The sequence below is a fragment of the Lissotriton vulgaris genome, chromosome 10, assembly GCF_964263255.1.
Source record: "Lissotriton vulgaris chromosome 10, aLisVul1.2, whole genome shotgun sequence".
Classification (NCBI taxonomy): Eukaryota; Metazoa; Chordata; class Amphibia; order Caudata; family Salamandridae; genus Lissotriton; species Lissotriton vulgaris.
The window spans coordinates 359520972-359538932 of record NC_141698.1 but is presented as its reverse complement, the minus strand read 5'-3'; positions in this window follow the sequence as shown (position 1 = coordinate 359538932).

The window sequence follows — 17961 nt, the reverse complement described above, 5'->3', positions numbered from 1 at the left end:
TGATCTCCCTTTATCCTGTGCTGGGCATTATGGAGGCCGTAGAACATTCAAAGTTCTACCACCTTTGTAAAACTATACGTCACTTCTACAGAGAAATCCATCTAGTGGTCCAACAGAGTTCAGGGGCAATAACAATCTAAAGAGCAATTAATCTTGCCTCAAAGTGTCAGATGTCACAGAGATGGCCTTCACTGAGCAGTGAAGTCATTGCAGGTAGAGTCCCCTCACACATCTATCCAGAGTGCTACAGAACAGCATCATTTTTACCTGAAACACTTACTTTTACTGTCTAAAGTTATGAGAGCTAAATAGGTCGAATATGATATGCCTAAAAATGTGTTGTTTTGAAACAACTTCCTACTTTCCGTATCACCTCTCATTTTCCTATACAGTTCAGTTCAAAGCTTACCTTGGTTCATTATTTCCTGGGAACTACCTGTTTCGGATCCTAGACTTTGTATCTTAAATCGCCCCAACTCCCTTGTGTTACTCAACACCAAGATATATAAAACAGGCTTGAATGAGCAAGGAACACGGACTGGACTTTACAACTGTCTACTACACAATTAACACTACCTCCCTCACACGGATGAACTTCCTCATAGAAAACTGCATTTAGTTACAACTGCATAAACGAGGAATTTTTAATCTGCATAGACACACAGGGTAGTAGCAAGAGGTATTTCAACTGATTACAAAAAACTCAACTTGGGTAGATATCACATGACAAATTAAAAATGTTGTTTAATGTGGCATGTATGCACTTATAGTAGTTGCTGCATCTGACCATGCCACATACCAAATCAGCCTAACCAATGGACACATACATAGATTATCCTAATCCCACCACTTTCACCTCAACTGTCACAGGCTTTGGCCTACTGACCTCAGTGTAACCACTTTGCACTGCCAATCTTCCCACATAGCCCCATCCTTTTGTACTACCAGTACTACTTCTCTGTTATTTACCATTTCTAAACCCTCACTGCTCTTATGTTGGCCAACATCCCAGTACCGTCGCAATCTAATTAACCCCAGGATCAGAGCCATGTCTACGCTTGAAACATATGAATTGGGGAAAAAACGTAGGTAAAACAGACAAGCATCCTACCCAACCATCACAATACGTGGTGGCTGGCCTTTCCACAGAAAGGAACAAATCTAGGCTGTGAATTTTCTAAACAATGTATTGGGGATCGGGAATAGGAAATTCTGTAACACATATAAGAAACATGAAAGGAGCCTCATTTTAAATAAGGCCACTTTGTCCATCACATTAAGTGGGAGCGTAGTCCACTTGTGAAGGTCCTTTTAATTCTTTTTTCAGCAGAGGTGTGAGGTTAAGATTGTGGGTCAATTCGGCACCACAGATTTATGCATACTTAAGTATTTAAAACTTAAGCAGTGTATTGGAATGTTTGTTTGCCAACCGAAAGCAGCGTTATTTCCCTTCAGGGAGACCAAAAGGGATTTTCCCTAATTTGCATAGAGACCGGACAGCTCCTCATAGATTTTCAAGATATCAAATGCTCGTGGTCCTGACACCTGGGGATGCGAGGGGACGAGGAGTGTATCAGCTGTGTATAGTGCATTTTTATCTTCCATTGATCATCCCCAGTGCCAGCCCTGTACTTAAGCTCCACTGCAGATTATTCGAGCAAGAGGTTCAATGTCGAGAACAAACAGGAGAGGGGACAGCAGAAACCCCTGCCTGGTATCCTATTGAATTTGGAACGTTTACAACTGTACCCCATTCATGAGGACTTGCTGATATAAGATAGTCACATGCATTTGGTATTTGGTACTGAATCCCATACCCATGAGGACCTGATATTAATGGAACCAGTTGACCATATCAAACTCTTTCTCAAAGTCCACAAGTAGGAGTGCCAATGGGCCCGGGAAGTCATGTAGTCCAGCTAGAGCTGTATTGACATGGCAAATGTAGTGGCAAATGTAGTGATGGCTGCTACAGTTTTACATAAAGCTGGACTGAGCAGAGTGGTCGGAACCCAGTGCAGCCTGGATGCTAGTATCTCAGCAAATGCTTTTATATCCGCATTAATTACAGAAATGGGACATTGAGGCGCCGTCATCTCCAGGACGTCTGGACTTGGGGAGCACTACTATAGTGGCGATCTTAATCAAGAGGGAGGTGACATTTTCGCACCACTTCTGTATAGAATTTAAGTAGACGCAGGATAATCCTATCACAAAACTTAATATAGTACTCAATAGGGAAACCATCAGGTCCAGGAGTCTTCCTCGTTTGCATGTCTTTTATTGCTGTCCCAACTTCCTCCACCGGGAGGGGAGCATTGAGGTAATCCCTTTGAGCACTTGTTAGCTCTAGAAGAGGTCCAGCCGGACCATCCTAGGTTAGTATGCATATAGTGTTCGATAGTAGCCTGCGATTATCTCTCTATTTCAATGGATGTATACAGGTGGTACCTCTCCACATCAGTGATATGGAGGGATTACTTTGGAGCCCATATCTCTAGTGGCCAACCAGTAATGAAGTTTTCCACTCTTGTCCCCATTTTCATAAGCCAGCCAGATAGATTCCCTCCAGCATTGTTGAGCCTCGTCCAGCATGCGCTGCCGCAACAAGATTCTGTCAAGTTTGAGTTGTCTACAAGAGAGTTTCAGAGGAGTCGACTTTGTTTCTCTAGCTCTATGATTCAGACATTGTGGTCATTAAGTTGGCTATGTTTCTCTCTTTCTACCTGTTTATGGTATGCTTTGCCCAAGCCTTTAAATTCCAGCTTTGTTAGCTGCCCATAGAGTGCTTGTCTCAATCACCCAGCCTTAGTTTATCTCAAAGTAGGAATTAGGCTCTGTAGCTAGGTACTCCATTAACTTTTCATACATCAAGTATCAGGCATTGAAATGCCAAGTTGGCCTCCTGTGGTGTGCAGGGTCCCCATGCTGAGAGTAAAAAGTGAGTGGTCTGATATCTCTTCGGGGAGGATGCCATCTGCCGTGGCACATTTTTTGTGGGTGGTTAGAAGAAGCAGGAGGTCAATATGTGAGAGGGTTTTAACAGATGTTGAGGTATGTGCATATGTTTTAGCCCCATGATGCCAGGCTCTCTAGACGTCACATAGACCCAGTGAGTTCATCCACCCCAAAAGGACTTTGATTTCTCTAAACGATGTTGCATTGTAAGAACTTTGAATTGCCTGGAAAATCCTCGCTACCTCTGTAGATTTACAAGATCCTGGGTCAAGGAGGTCTTAGTGGGCTGCCTGGGTTGCATCGAGGAAAAGGTGGTGTATTTGTCTGGTTTTGGTTGTGTATGCATTTGGGATCCTCACTCTTTCTTTCTTTATGATTGGGGTGATTCAACCTAATTTTGGAGAATAGTTCATTCTTGCTATGTTCTTTGCTGATGACACACTGCTTCTGACTAACAATGTGAGTCAGCTTTAATGTAGCTAGCTTCCTACTGATTTCACAGAAGCATTAGATGTACTTTGGTGAATCAAAACTAATGATCTTTGGCTTCTTTGGAAGGTGATAGCATCTGGGATACAATGCACATCCAAGTAGTTTGTAGCTGATTCTGGCACTAGTCATGGCCCCCAGATTAAGGTACATTCCAATATTAGGTGAAGAAACCCACTGAAATTCAATAGTAAATACCTATAACCAACTTAGCACCTACAATAATGGTTGAATATTGGTTCTCTTAATAAAAACATATCTGGCCAACATCCTTCTGGCAGTAATATTTTCAGAAGTCATGAGTCACAAATGGATCACAATAGATTAGAAGCTGCAGATGAGTCACTGAATTTGGAGAAACAAGTAGCAAACTGTGCATCAAGAACTTGGCTCAACAAATTTGTAATGCAAAGGTGGGTCTGTATTTGTTATAATCAATATTTTTCTTTAAAAGACGCAGCCCACGAATGAGTGATGGGACTACAGCGGATTCTGGATTTCCAAACTAGATATGAACAGGTTTAAAATGGGGTGGGTCAAGAGGATTGGCTCTAAAGGGTGTTTAGATAAACAAAGACTGTGAACAATTTCTTAGCAGAGGTGTGCATAAGCTATTGTCTGAAGAACTCCAATTTACAAAATGTTTTAACACTAGCATGACTCTTGGGTTCTCTAAAGGTGCTTTCAGTGAAATCAAATGGTGGAATATGATTAACAGAATTAGTATAATTCCCCACAGCTGTAAATTTAGGATGAAGAGTTGAAATGTGTCTTTTCCCAGGGAAGAGACTTTGAGATAGCCATTGAGAAGGTAGCAAACCCCTTCAAAGTAGTATTTTCCCCACAGCCATAGGCTCTGACAGTGATATTCACACAATGATGACGGTGCCGCTAGCCAGGGCAAAATTAGTGCCAGTGCAGGGGGAAACACAGGGCTGCACCATATGGTGTACCCATGCATTTCTAAAGTGACAGAGTGTGTTGTTAGCCTTCTTGGCCTAACAACACGGTTCACCACTTTACTAGTAAATATGCTGCTGAGCTTCTCAAGCATTTGATCTTCCATAGATTCACATGCTTGAGTCATTTCCTGTTGCCATGGGGAATGATACAAGAATATCATTCTCTGTGGCGACGGGGGAATGATTCAAGCATGTGAATCTATGAAAGGCACCAATGGTGGAGAACCGGATTTGCAGGTAAGTAACTTATTTCTTTGTCAACTGTGAAAGAAAAAGCCTGATCTTGGACTTACTGAGTTTCAAAATTAAGACCAATTAGTCACACACAGACACCAGCAGTCATAGCTGAACTTCCTGAGCTACCTTGCCATGCCATAATACTACATTACAAAGCACACCACCACATTACAGCTGCACTTAGCAATAAAGTAAGCTCGAAATCACAGAACCTATTAAAGTCATGTATGTCTGTAATACGCAATGTCAGTTGAACTGCTGGAAACAGGGGATGTAAAAACAGTTGTTTTCAATAAGAGGTTTCAGATTTCCATTTGTGAGTGAAAAACAACAAAAGTGGTGGTGTTGAAACATTGGTTGCATCACGGAATTCACACCGCAATACATTTACAATGTGGGCATTACAACGCAAGTCATTACAATGACTTGCGCTGGATGGCGCTCTAAGCTAAGGAATATTATGATTAACTATTCCAACACCTTCCCTACTGTAACGTAGGCTGGAGTTGGAATAGTAAATCATTCTATTCCTAAGTCCAGCACCCTCCACTGCAAGTTGTTGTAACGTCTTGCGTTGTAATGCCTCAGTTGTAAAGGTATCGTGGTGTGAACACTGCGATGAAACATAGTATATTCCTGGTGGTATGGGCGATACTTAATTGAAAGGTAAATTTTTGAAACTTCACTGCTTGAAATTTACATCCCAACCAATTAAGCTCTGAGATTACACCTCCTCGCCTTCAAGAGATACTCCTTGTGCAAATGATACACATTTTATATTTATTGGATACACATTTGCAAAGATTCTGCATTCTGTTGTGGAATTCATTTATAACAACACATTCTGATGAGACTCTGAAGGGTGTGGCTGTCCATTAGTACTAAGGTATATGCTACCTTCAAAATCCAATTACAGCTTAAAAGCAAATGCTGGTCTTTGATTATGGTAGCCTTTCATTTGAGACCAAGTATTATATAATTTCACTGGTACAAATGTATGGGTCTGTTGGGTTGGGTTTGTAGTCTCAAGACATTAGAGTAGTTTGAATCTAAAAGTGCAAAAGTGACACTGCTAGAGGCAGAACAGAAAGGCAATGGGCACTACATACATGCAGTGGAGCCACCATTTCTTCAGTTCTGCTCAGCAGTCATTATATCATTCAGGCACTGAGCTGAGGGAATCAGACCGCAGAGCTTTGCATTTTGTAGATAATTATCCCGTTGCATGCTCATGACGAGCTGAGCTCGTCATGAGGCACGGTTGAGCTGCACTCATGACGAGCAGAGCTCGTCATGACCGTTGGAACGTTCACACGCAGGGATAATTTCCCCGCTGTGCTGAACGTTCCAAAACTGGTGTGGTCGTGACGAGCTCAGCTCGTCATGAGTGCAGCTCCACTGTGCCTCATGACGAGCTGAGTTCGTCACAAGCATGGCGGCGCCGCGCGCGGCCCCCCTTCCCCCAGCACAGCAGGTGAAAATGCCCCGCAGTCAAGGGGTTATTGAAGGGGCTGAAAGAAGTGTCTCTCCCCAATAATAATGTATATTTCACTTGCTTTCTATTTAGCGAGCCTTCGTGTTATCTCTACTTTTCATTTATGGCTTCATTCACTCTTTATTTGCTGGGTCTGGTGCTTAGTGGAATATTGCGTCCACAGTAGGACCTTGGTTTGACTTTACGCTCACAGGTTCAAATCTTGTTGGGTCCACTTAGCCTTTTGTCCTTCTGACATTGATAAAATGAATACCATTACGTTAGGTAACAATAAACATCTGTTATTAAGTGCAAAGATACCCTTTGCGGTGAACGTGAAGTGAATGTTATGTATTATGATTTCTGATTCCTTCATTTTTTAGACACTCTTGATTGAGGTTATGAATTTCGGTTAGTTATAACCCAACGGTGGCCCTTATGAAGGCAGTAGGCATGCACCTTGATGTCACTCATGCTAAATGTTTTCCTACCATGACCCAACAGATTAAGGAGAATATTCATGCAGGGTTACTGCAGTGAAGGAAGACAGTTTGTTTGCAGCCATTTGTTTGGTTTGAACGGTTTTTCAACTCACCAGAATGTATTTGATAACTCAATGTATGTTTTAATAAACTTAGTAAGTGCTTTGCCTCTATTTCAAAAACAATGCATAACATGCCTGCTTCTTCCCCTAGTCATAACACTTGAGGAGATGCCTGCTCTGCAACTTAGCTCATCAGATGCCTGTGAAAACGTAATCAATGCAGAAGAAACCTCCCCAGAGAACACTGAATCTGAGAAGGATGGAGGAAATGAAGCGGTTGTTGCTGAGCCTGAAACTATTTCTGATGCCAGTGACTGTGTTTGGCATGAAGCTGAAGATCACGTTATTGTAATAGGGTCTGACACTACAGAAACAGCAGAGGAGCAAAATGAGGTTACTACTGAACCTCTCTCACTAGTCGATCCACCCAGGTGTACATGCCAAAGAGAAGAGAACAACAGCCGCAGGATGACATATAGCTCAGACATTCAGTGTGAGTCAAGTGATGATGTGGAAGTTGTTCCTTGTCATCCACCGATCTCAGATTTCCCACCTGGTATTCCCATTACCAAGGAATTTGTGCAATGTTTTCTTCCGCAGGTGCAACGTAATATGCTTTTCCCATATAGGTGTGCTGCTTGCTGGCAAGCCTTTGCGTCAGCGGACATGCTGTTCTCTCACGTGATCCACGGACTAAGGGGGGACTTCAGCTGCCTTGTGTTCTTCCAGAGGTGGAAACTTATGAGAAGAAGGCTGCGCATGGTGAGCAACAGGCTTGATGCTGCCACAGAGAGGCGCGACCGTCTGAAGAGAAAGCGAGAATGTCTCATTTCTCTCCCACGTACAGTATGTTCTTGCTGTGGGAGGAGTGTCCAGGGGTACGTGAACAGCACCAGCAGTAAAAGCAACAGCAGCAGCTGCTGCAGTGGCAGCCGGAAGAGGAAGCAGCAAGATCATGTTTGTCATTGCCCAACTCCAAAAAGGCAACGTTCTAATAGAGAGTCATTGTAGAATTCACTCTCAAACTACGAGCCACAATCGGGTTCGGCGATCAGGATACGAACCTGCTCCGCGATCGGGAGTAAATCCAACTCTCCCAACCCCGATCCTCACAGCTAATTGAAAAACGCGTGTGTTTGGCCACATCACAGCCATTTCTGTACCCGGGATTTCCACGGGACCAAAACCACTCAAATTCGGGCCCAGCAGTCTAAATATACCTCGGAACTAACAACTACATTACCAGAAGTTCACTACACTAATTGGCAGTTGTGGACCTCCGGCGATTGATTACCAACCATCGGCCCTAAGCACTGCCCACGACCCAGTCCTGATGAAGATCCTTTAGCCACCTGGATCGAAACGGAGTCGACCTTCCAGCGCAAATATTGGCGCGAAATACGAAGCGGTTGAACATATTGAATACGTTTAAAATGAACTTCTAATCTGTCTTGAACCGCCGTATATCAATGAATACACTGTATATTTACTCACCAGTCACTTTGCACCACTCACGCTGTTTCACATTGTCACCTGCGTCGCTATATTGGTTTTCACTGTCACACCTAGAGCACCACGTACAATTTGGGTTGTCTTTTCAATTATTGTGATTTATATACTGCAGTGCTGCTACAACTATATTTTTGTTCCTTTTCCATAATATCTTTTATACATAAAATTATGCTTTTAGCACATGTCAGAATTATACAGAGTCTCCTTGTTTCCTTTCAGATAATGTATTTACATATCTTCACTAACTGTCTTTCATTTATACCAGTTGGGATATTGTTGTTCTTACACTTTCCCTATGAAATGGCACAGTCCAGGGGCTTGAGCAGCTCTTTGTCAGCGGTGTAGACAGAAACTATGATGAGTGGCGGTACTGCCATATGTCCACTGCTTGTGATCTGTAGCAGCGTATTTTGAACCCTGTAATCCCTCATCTCTTACCTCACAGGTGACGGAGATGGGACAACATAAATCTGTTGCTCCCCAACCTGCTCAGTTTCTTTTCTAATCGAGGGCAGCATTTTATTGCAGTTCATCCGTGCTAGCAAGTATACTTCATATTACTGGTGCTGCAGGGGCGGAGCCGTCATTGGTGCAGCTGCTGCAGTGCATCAGTGCCCATGATAATGATCGATGTACTGCGTCTAGCAGTCTGTCAAAGACCTATTCTGAACAATACCCATATTTGTATGAATGAATTAATAATTATTCATGAAGCATGCAGCGGCTTTGTGTGAAGCATTCCTGGTGTTAAAAGCATGTAAAAAGGGAACGACAACTTGGACGTCTCAAAAAATATATATATATATGTCTTTAATGGAGCCTTAAAGGTTTTTTTCTGTATCCGAATATCTAAGTGCTTTGGGAAGCAGGTTCACGTTTTTTGCAGTCAAATAGGCACAAGAGCATCCTCATAGCCTCTCCATGTGTATTTAGGGATAACTCCTAAGCCCTCGTTGGAAGAGCTTAGAGTTCTGCTAGGAGCGCACTGTTTCTCTCTCCTTCATAGATAGAGAGAGCTGAAAATATGCCAGCCCTCTCAGCGATGGTCACGGTTTTCAACATTATCCTCTGTTTAATGGGAGCCAATGCAGAGGCATCAAGTTTTACATAGTATTGTCTTTTGGGGCATGCCAAAATAAGATAGGCCGCTGCATTTTGGACTAGTTGGAGTTTATTAAGAAGTCCTCTTGGTAGGCCAACTCACACCCTCACCCACCCTCACCCTCACACCCTCACTCATCCTCACCCCCTCATCGTCACACACCCTCACTCACCCTCACACCCCCTCACAACCCTCTCACCCTCACTCAGCCTCACACCCTCACCCTCACACACCCTCACCCTCACACACCCTCATCCCCCTCACCCTCGCACCCTCTCACCATCACCCCCTTCACCCTCACACACCCTTACCCTCATCCCCTCACCCTCACACACCCTCAGTCACCCTCACACCCTCACCCTCACACCCCCTAACCCTCACTCCCTCACCCTCACCCCCTCACACACCCTCACACACCCTCACTCACCCTCACACACCCTCACCCTCACACACCCTCGCCCTCACACCCCCTCACTCACCCTCACCCTCAAACCCTCAAACACCCACTCACCCTCACACCCCTCAACCTCACACCACTCAATGCTACAACACATATTGTGTTACAATAGGTGTCACATTTGCGAAAGATAAAACTATTGGCATTGTAAATAACAAAGCTATTAATTTCGCTATTTTCAAAACAAGCACATAAATAAAAAGTGCCCTTTACAATACCAATAGCTCAAACTTTCCTAATGCGAGACCTATTGCATTGCTGTGCTTCTCTCCCCTGCTGCACTCTCCTGCACTCTAGCGATGTGGCCTAACGACAAGAGCTGCCATCTAAGTCACGTAAATACAAAACATGTTGCATTCCAAATGCTATAGGTGTCACATTCGCGAATGTTACAACTATTGGCATTGTAAATGACAAAGCTATCAATTTAGCTATTTTAAAAACCAACAAATAAATAAAATATTTGTCATTTACAAGACCAATAGCTCCAACTTTTCTAATGCGAGACCTATTGCATTTCCAATGCTTGTTTAGTTTTCTTTGCCTTCCCCCTTTTTTATGTCATCTCCTCCACTCTGTATTACCCATCCTCTCCTTTCTTACAATCCCTCCACCTTAGGTACCCGTACATCCCGTTACCCCTCCTCTTCGCCCCACCCCTACTCCTGTTTCTCAACTCTAAAATCCCTTCGTTTTTGCTCATTACCCCCTCCACGATTTTGTCTTCTTGTGTTTTTGTCGTCCCTGCTTCCCCTAATCAAACTACCTCGTCTGTCCTGTTTCCTTACATCTCCCTCCCTTATTTCAGTTGCTCCTGCCTCCCGATGCCAGGGCCGGCCCTAGGCATGTGCAAAGTGTGCAACTGCACAGCGCCGCCAAACCCCAGGGGCCGCCACGACGAGGATCGGATCGGAAGGATCAATGATACATCGTGGCACTGGCGGCCCCCTGGCAGGATTTTGCGGCCTCCGGCTCCGGCCCCGGCTTCCAATACTAAGTTCCGACAGTCACAGTTCCAAGTCCTGACACAGTGAGTCACCCCCCCCCCCTTTTCCCTTTGACTTCCCTGGCCTCTGGCTCCGAGTCCGCACCAACCTCGTTCCTGATTGGGTAGCAGGGGCGCCGGGGTGTTTCAAATCATCATGACTGTCACCCGGCTGGCTGGCACAGACGCCGGAAGCCAGGATAGAGTGATCTGCGGCAGTGCGCAGACTCAACCTAATCTGCTGCTTGACTTCCCCGCGTGCGTAACTAACTTGTGGGACCGGTGGCCTATGACTCTCTCTGCACATCCCAGCCATTTGGTGGTCGTCGACGTCGGAGTCGGACAAAAGCTGAGCGGCCCTGAGCTCAGACTGAGAATAAAGTGAAGAAGTGTGAACGCACCTGCCGGGTAAGGGCAGAATAGATCCATTCTCTCAGATGATTGATAATGATATTTCTGCACACTGTTTGTGGCACTGACTAACTATCGCGATGCGTCATGGCAAGCAAGCGAGTCATATGAAGATAGGTAGCCGGGCGTGAGTGTAGCTGTTAATGCTTGAGGTCGGAGGGGCAAATTTACTGCAGCCGGGAGTTTTGCCCCATCAAGGTAGGCCACCCGCTGTCTGTCTTCAAGTGGCAGCGCCGGCCACTGATTTCCTTTAGGCCCCTCTCCGCCTGTGCCTGCAGGGCCTATAATAAAGGTAGAGTCGGGGCTGTACAATTTTGCATTAAATTAAGCGGCAGTATATGGCTCCCAGCCAGCGGAAGGCCTAATCATTGCCGAGTATTACATTTCGGAATCACTGACACTTTCTCCGAGGGGGGCCCGCCGCATTCAATTTGCCGGTGCCGCATCCATTGACTCGTAGGCCGCTGTTTGTCTTCCAGTCAGTGGCAGCGGGCACGGCCTCCCATGTAAACTGGTGGTGATAGATTTCTTTAGGCCCCCTGCTCCGCCTGTGCCAAGCGACTCCTGGGGGCCCCTAGAGCTCGGGGGCAGGGGAGCGACCGGGCCAACCCGAGCGCTTTCAGTTTCACATAGCCAGGCGGGAACCCCGGTGGAGCGCGGAGAGCACCTATGGTTACTCCAGGGGAAGGAACTCGCTGCTATCACTCTCTCTCTAGCAGTCCTGCTGTCCGTTACTGGGATTCACCCAGCTCTGCCAGAGCACCTCACTCCTCAGCTGGGGCGTCCGGTAGACACATGTGAGATACATAGAGAGGAAGGGAGGTTAAAGGTACATGGAGAAGTAGAACTAGAGTCAGGTTAAGAGAGAGGGTGAAGTGAAGTAAGGAAATAAGGAAATCCCATAGAGTATTTTTTAAATTGCCACCAACTGCCGGAGAGTGCTAGGGTTAAGGCTAGATTGGGCACGCCAGGCATGCACACCAAATGGCAGATTTTCTTTATTGCAATGCAGCACAGCAACAAAAGTTACTGACCTGCACAAGGGTGAGATTAAAGCAGCACAGAGCCGTATATATTAGATATGGCCTGCTGCTGCTCACTACTCGCTCGTCTCATTACTTGTCCTGAACTGCGTCCCCAGGGCAGCAGTGGGTGTGGCAAACACAGGGAGGTCAAAATTACTATTCTAACTCCACGTTTTTCATTTGCCTGCATATCCTACAGTCAGTTTGTGCATACATTGTTATGTATCATTTTAGGACCCTAGTGTAATTTTCCCGATTAATGCCCTTTGCCCTTATATAGGTATAGATCTCCATATCCTCATATAGGCATAGAAATCATAACCATATTTAGACTTGGCCCATGCAGTCCAAATACGGCATGGCTACTTCCACTAGTTCCGAAAATCCGTAACGATTTCTTGGAAAAACTAGTCTTGTGGAAACAGCGAAAGCTGGCAAAACCCAGCAGCAAATTTCGACAAAAGTTAAACACTTGTTGTGTCACGAGGTGGCTATGCAGTGTCTGCAACAGACGTGGCCATCCGCCAAGCGTAAGACAACATATTCGATATGGCATTGATATTACTGTTTCTGGGCAAAGAGTCACCTATTATTTCTCTGTGGGGGGTTGTGGGGGTCCGGTGCCCCTGTCATGGCCCTTGCACTGCTGCTGTGTGTGCGCCTAGTCCTTCATGTTGTGTGCCACAATGCCCTCCTCCTCTTAAATTGTATCGTTCTGAGACGAATTCGGAAGGGTAGGAGCAGCCGCAGGTACTGGTCATCTAACAACTTTTCTGGACGTAATATTAAAACACCTTCCTGAGCTCCGCCCCGTCCGGACCCCTTCTTCCGGGGCCCCCACCTACGCTCCCTGCACAGGGCCACCATGAGCCTAGAGCCGGCCCTGCCGCTGCTCCACGTCCTGCTGGGCTCAGGCGACGGTGAGTGCCCAGGGGTGACCTATCAGATCCTCGCCAAGCTGCTGCCCAGCATGCGCGCGGGAGTGCAGGGTGTAACGGACTAGTTGAATATGCAGGTGCGGTGCGTACCTACAGAGGTGGTATATTTGCAGGAAGTGTGGTGTTTATTTGCAGCCTGGACCATTTGCCGTAGAGGGCGTTTCGTTTACAGTGTTGTTTTTTTCTAGTACTAAAACATGTGCAGTAATGGGCAGGGAGTTACTAACCTGGGAGATTTGCCGTCCCTCGGGCATTTTGCAGGGCGGTGCGTTTTAGTACTAGTTTGTTTCCCTGAGCACCAGGCAGCACAGGGCAAGCACATTCACTTAAAACATACAGCGCCTCGCATCCGCAGTCTCTCTTCTGGGGGCCCTCCCTTCCAGCCCTCACAACACTCCCACGCCACGCATAGCTTATCTCCCTCTTCGGGCAATAAATCTGCGCAGGCTGCCCATTTCCTTTGCTCTCACGTCGTATCTTCGGTTGTCCGTGTGTTGCAAATGCTTGTTGTTTTAAGTATCACACTAGCTTAACTAGGCCAGACGTATTGACTTTGCCATTGGTTGATTCCCGTTGAAATTCTTGTTGGGACTTCAGTCACGGATTCCTGATTCGTCCACGTAATTTGTCTTCTTCAACTCAAGAAGGCTGTGAACTTTGCCTAAGTGAAAGGTAGCGTTGTGAAAGAGTATGGAATTGCAGACATTTTAATTTTCTCTCTGAGCATATAGCTCTTCGATGCTTAAGTGCCCATAGCTTGATTCAATAAATGTTTGCCCTTCAATTACGGTTACATACCATGCATACTATTGTTCTCTGTGCTTGAGTTTATAGGGTTCTCTACAATAAACACTACACATTTTTTTGTTGTAGTTGTATATAGTGCGACCCAAAGGTACTAGTGGAGCGCTTTACATGGGCCCCAGTTGCCTTACTGATGGACACATTCCTTTTTGGTTTGCATGGGAGATGAAGTGATTTGCCCAGAATCCAGGCATGTTGATTTGCCCAGAATCCCACCATGTTGAGCCAACGCCAAAACTCAAACCTATCTCCTAGGTCGGTAGCACTGGCCGCTACGCCATACCCTGTCCCCATTGCTGCCTTACACAGGCCTCCTCTGGGAGAGTAAGTTAATACTTCTCCGAGCATACATTCGACGACGCACGGTGATGATAAAGACCAGGAAAACTGAGTTTAAGTGCAAATTTCTTTTCAGTGACGAGGCTGAAGCCATGAAACGTGGTCTGCTTAAGGCGCATCCCCTCTAGGTGCTTTCTTTCGAGCAGCAGGACACTAATTAAGGTTTGGATGAGTTGAATTGAACGTGTTCGAATGTGAGATACCAGTAGTTCTACTCTTACATTATAACAAGTGAAGGGCAGCAATGTCTTCATAACAAGGGTCATAATTCATGCCAATCATTTTTAGGGCTCGCCTGCTGATGCGCTCAAGCGCATAGCTGGCGAGCTATATTGTGGCTTAAACAGAGTTTAATCATCTCAGCGATTTGTTGCAGTGCCCGAGAACGCGTGCACATCAAAGCCACCAGCCTCCTCAGGCATCTCAAGCTTCCCCCAGCCTTCATTTCTCCTCTCCTAATTATTCACTGCACGGCCAGCCGGCCGGCACATCAAAGGCTGATGCTCCCAGCCCATATTCTTCACTTCTTGCCTCTCCCTGCCCCCCTTCCCACCACAGCAATGCCGAGGGCTTGTTTATATTGCAGCCTAACCATCTCGCACGCTGCTCTTGAAACAATAACCGTTGTTGGTCATGATATAATTAAACGCTCTGATTATTTTTTCAGGGCCACACAGAATTTTATAAAGTCTTTTGCTGGCATTTTCGTTTTATACTGATTGCTATTTTACACCTTTCACATGCTGGCGATTTGCTTCAAAGGAATACATTCATCCTGAATCCCGTTACTAGAGATTTCTCTTCTTCTGCTATATGTGGGTTTTAGTTGAATTTCATTGATCTTTTTTACTAATGATTTATAAAAAGTACCACCCACCCACCCTCACTCACCCTCACACCCCCTCACAACCCTCTCACCCTCACTCAGCCTCACACCCTCAACCTCACACCCCCTCACCCTCACACACCCTCATCCCCCTCACCCTCGCACCCTCTCACCATCACCCCCCTCACCCTCACACACCCTTACCCTCATCCCCTCACCCTCACACACCCTCAGTCACCCTCACACCCTCACCCTCACACCCCCTAACCCTCACTCCCTCACCCTCACCCTCACCCTCACCCCCTCACACACCCTCACACACCCTCACTCACCCTCACACACCCTCACCCTCACACACCCTCGCCCTCACACCCCCTCACTCACCCTCACCCTCAAACCCTCAAACACCCCCTCACTCTCACACCCCTCAACCTCACACCACTCAATGCTACAACACATATTGTGTTACAATAGGTGTCACATTTGCGAAAGATAAAACTATTGGCATTGTAAATAACAAAGCTATTAATTTCTCTATTTACAAAACAAGCACATAAATAAAAAGTGTCCTTTACAATACCAATAGCTCAAACTACTTTCCTAATGCGAGACCTATTGCATTGCTGTGCTTCTCTCCCCTGCTGCACTCTCCTGCACTCTAGAGATGTGGCCTAACGACAAGAGCTGCCATCTAAGTCACGTAAATACAAAACATGTTGCATTCCAAATGCTATAGGTGTCACATTCGCGAAAGTTATAACTATTGGCATTGTAAATGACAAAGCTATCAATTTAGCTATTTTAAAAACCAACAAATAAATAAAATATTTGTCATTTACAAGACCAATAGCTCCAACTTTTCTAATGCGAGACCTATTGCATTTCCAATGCTTGTTTAGTTTTCTTTGCCTTCCCCCTTTTTTATGTCATCTCCTCCACTCTGTATTACCCATCCTCTCCTTTCTTACAATCCCTCCACCTTAGGTACCCGTACATCCCGTTACCCCTCCTCTTCGCCCCACCCCTACTCCTGTTTCTCAACTCTAAAATCCCTTCGTTCTTGCTCATTACCCCCTCCACGATTTTGTCTTCTTGTGTTTTTGTCGTCCCTGCTTCCCCTAATCAAACTACCTCGTCTGTCCTGTTTCCTTACATCTCCCTCCCTTATTTCAGTTGCTCCCGCCTCCCGATGCCAGGGCCGGCCCTAGGCATGTGCAAAGTGTGCAACTGCACAGGGCCGCCAAACCCCAGGGGCCGCCACGACGAGGATCGGATCGGAAGGATCAATGATACATCGTGGCCCTGGCGGCCCCCTGGCAGGATTTTGCGGCCTCCGGCTCCGGCCCCGGCTTCCAATACTAAGTTCCGACAGTCACAGTTCCAAGTCCTGACACAGTGAGTCACCCCCCCCCCCTTTTCCCTTTGACTTCCCTGGCCTCTGGCTCCGAGTCCACACCAACCTCGTTCCTGATTGGGCAGCAGGGGCGCCGGGGTGTTTCAAATCATCATGACTGTCACCCGGCTGGCTGGCACAGACGCCGGAAGCCAGGATAGAGTGATCTGCGGCAGCGCGCCGACTCAACCTAATCTGCTGCTTGACTTCCCCGCATGCGTAACTAACTTGTGGGACCGGTGGCCTATGACTCTCTCTGCGCATCCCAGCCATTTGGTGGTCGTCGACGTCGGAGTCGGACAAAAGCTGAGCGGCCCCTGAGCTCAGACTGAGAATAAAGTGAAGAAGTGTGAACGCACCTGCCGGGTAAGGGCAGAATAGATCCATTCTCTCAGATGATTGATAATGATATTTCTGCACACTGTTTGTGGCACTGACTAACTATCGCGATGCGTCATGGCAAGCAAGCGAGTCATATGAAGATAGGTAGCCGGGCGTGAGTGTAGCTGTTAATGCTTGAGGTCGGAGGGGCGAATATACTGCAGCCGGGAGTTTTGCCGCATCAAGGTAGGCCGCCCGCTGTCTGTCTTCAAGTGGCAGCGCCGGCCACTGATTTCCTTTAGGCCCCTCTCCGCCTGTGCCTGCAGGGCCTATAATAAAGGTAGAGTCGGGGCTGTACAATTTTGCATTAAATTAAGCGGCAGTAAATGGCTCCCAGCCAGCGGAAGGCCTAATCATTGCCGAGTATTACATTTCGGAATCACTGACACTTTCTCCGAGGGGGGCCCGCCGCATTCAATTTGACGGTGCCGCATCCATTGACTCGTAGGCCGCTGTTTGTCTTCCAGTCAGTGGCAGCGGGCACGGCCTCCCATGTAAACTGGTGGTGATAGATTTCTTTAGGCCCCCTGCTCCGCCTGTGCCAAGCAACTCCTGGGGGCCCCTAGAGCTCGGGGGCAGGGGAGCGACCGGGCCAACCCGAGCGCTTTCAGTTTCACACAGCCAGGCGGGAGCCCCGGTGGAGCGCGGAGAGCACCTATGGTTACTCCAGGGGAAGGAACTCGCTGCTATCTCTCTCTCTCTAGCAGTCCTGCTGTCCGTTACTGGGATTCACCCAGCTCTGCCAGAGCACCTCACTCCTCAGCTGGGGCGTCCGGTAGACACATGTGAGATACATAGAGAGGAAGGGAGGTTAAAGGTACATGGAGAAGTAGAACTAGAGTCAGGTTAAGAGAGAGGGTGAAGTGAAGTAAGGAAATAAGGAAATCCCATAGAGTATTTTTTAAATTGCCACCAACTGCCGGAGAGTGCTAGGGTTAAGGCTAGATTGGGCACGCCAGGCATGCACACCAAATGGCAGATTTTCTTTATTGCAATGCAGCACAGCAACAAAAGTTACTGACCTGCACAAGGGTGAGATTAAAGCAGCATAGAGCCGTATATATTATATATGGCCTGCTGCTGCTCACTACTCGCTCGTCACATTACTTGTCCTGAACTGCGTC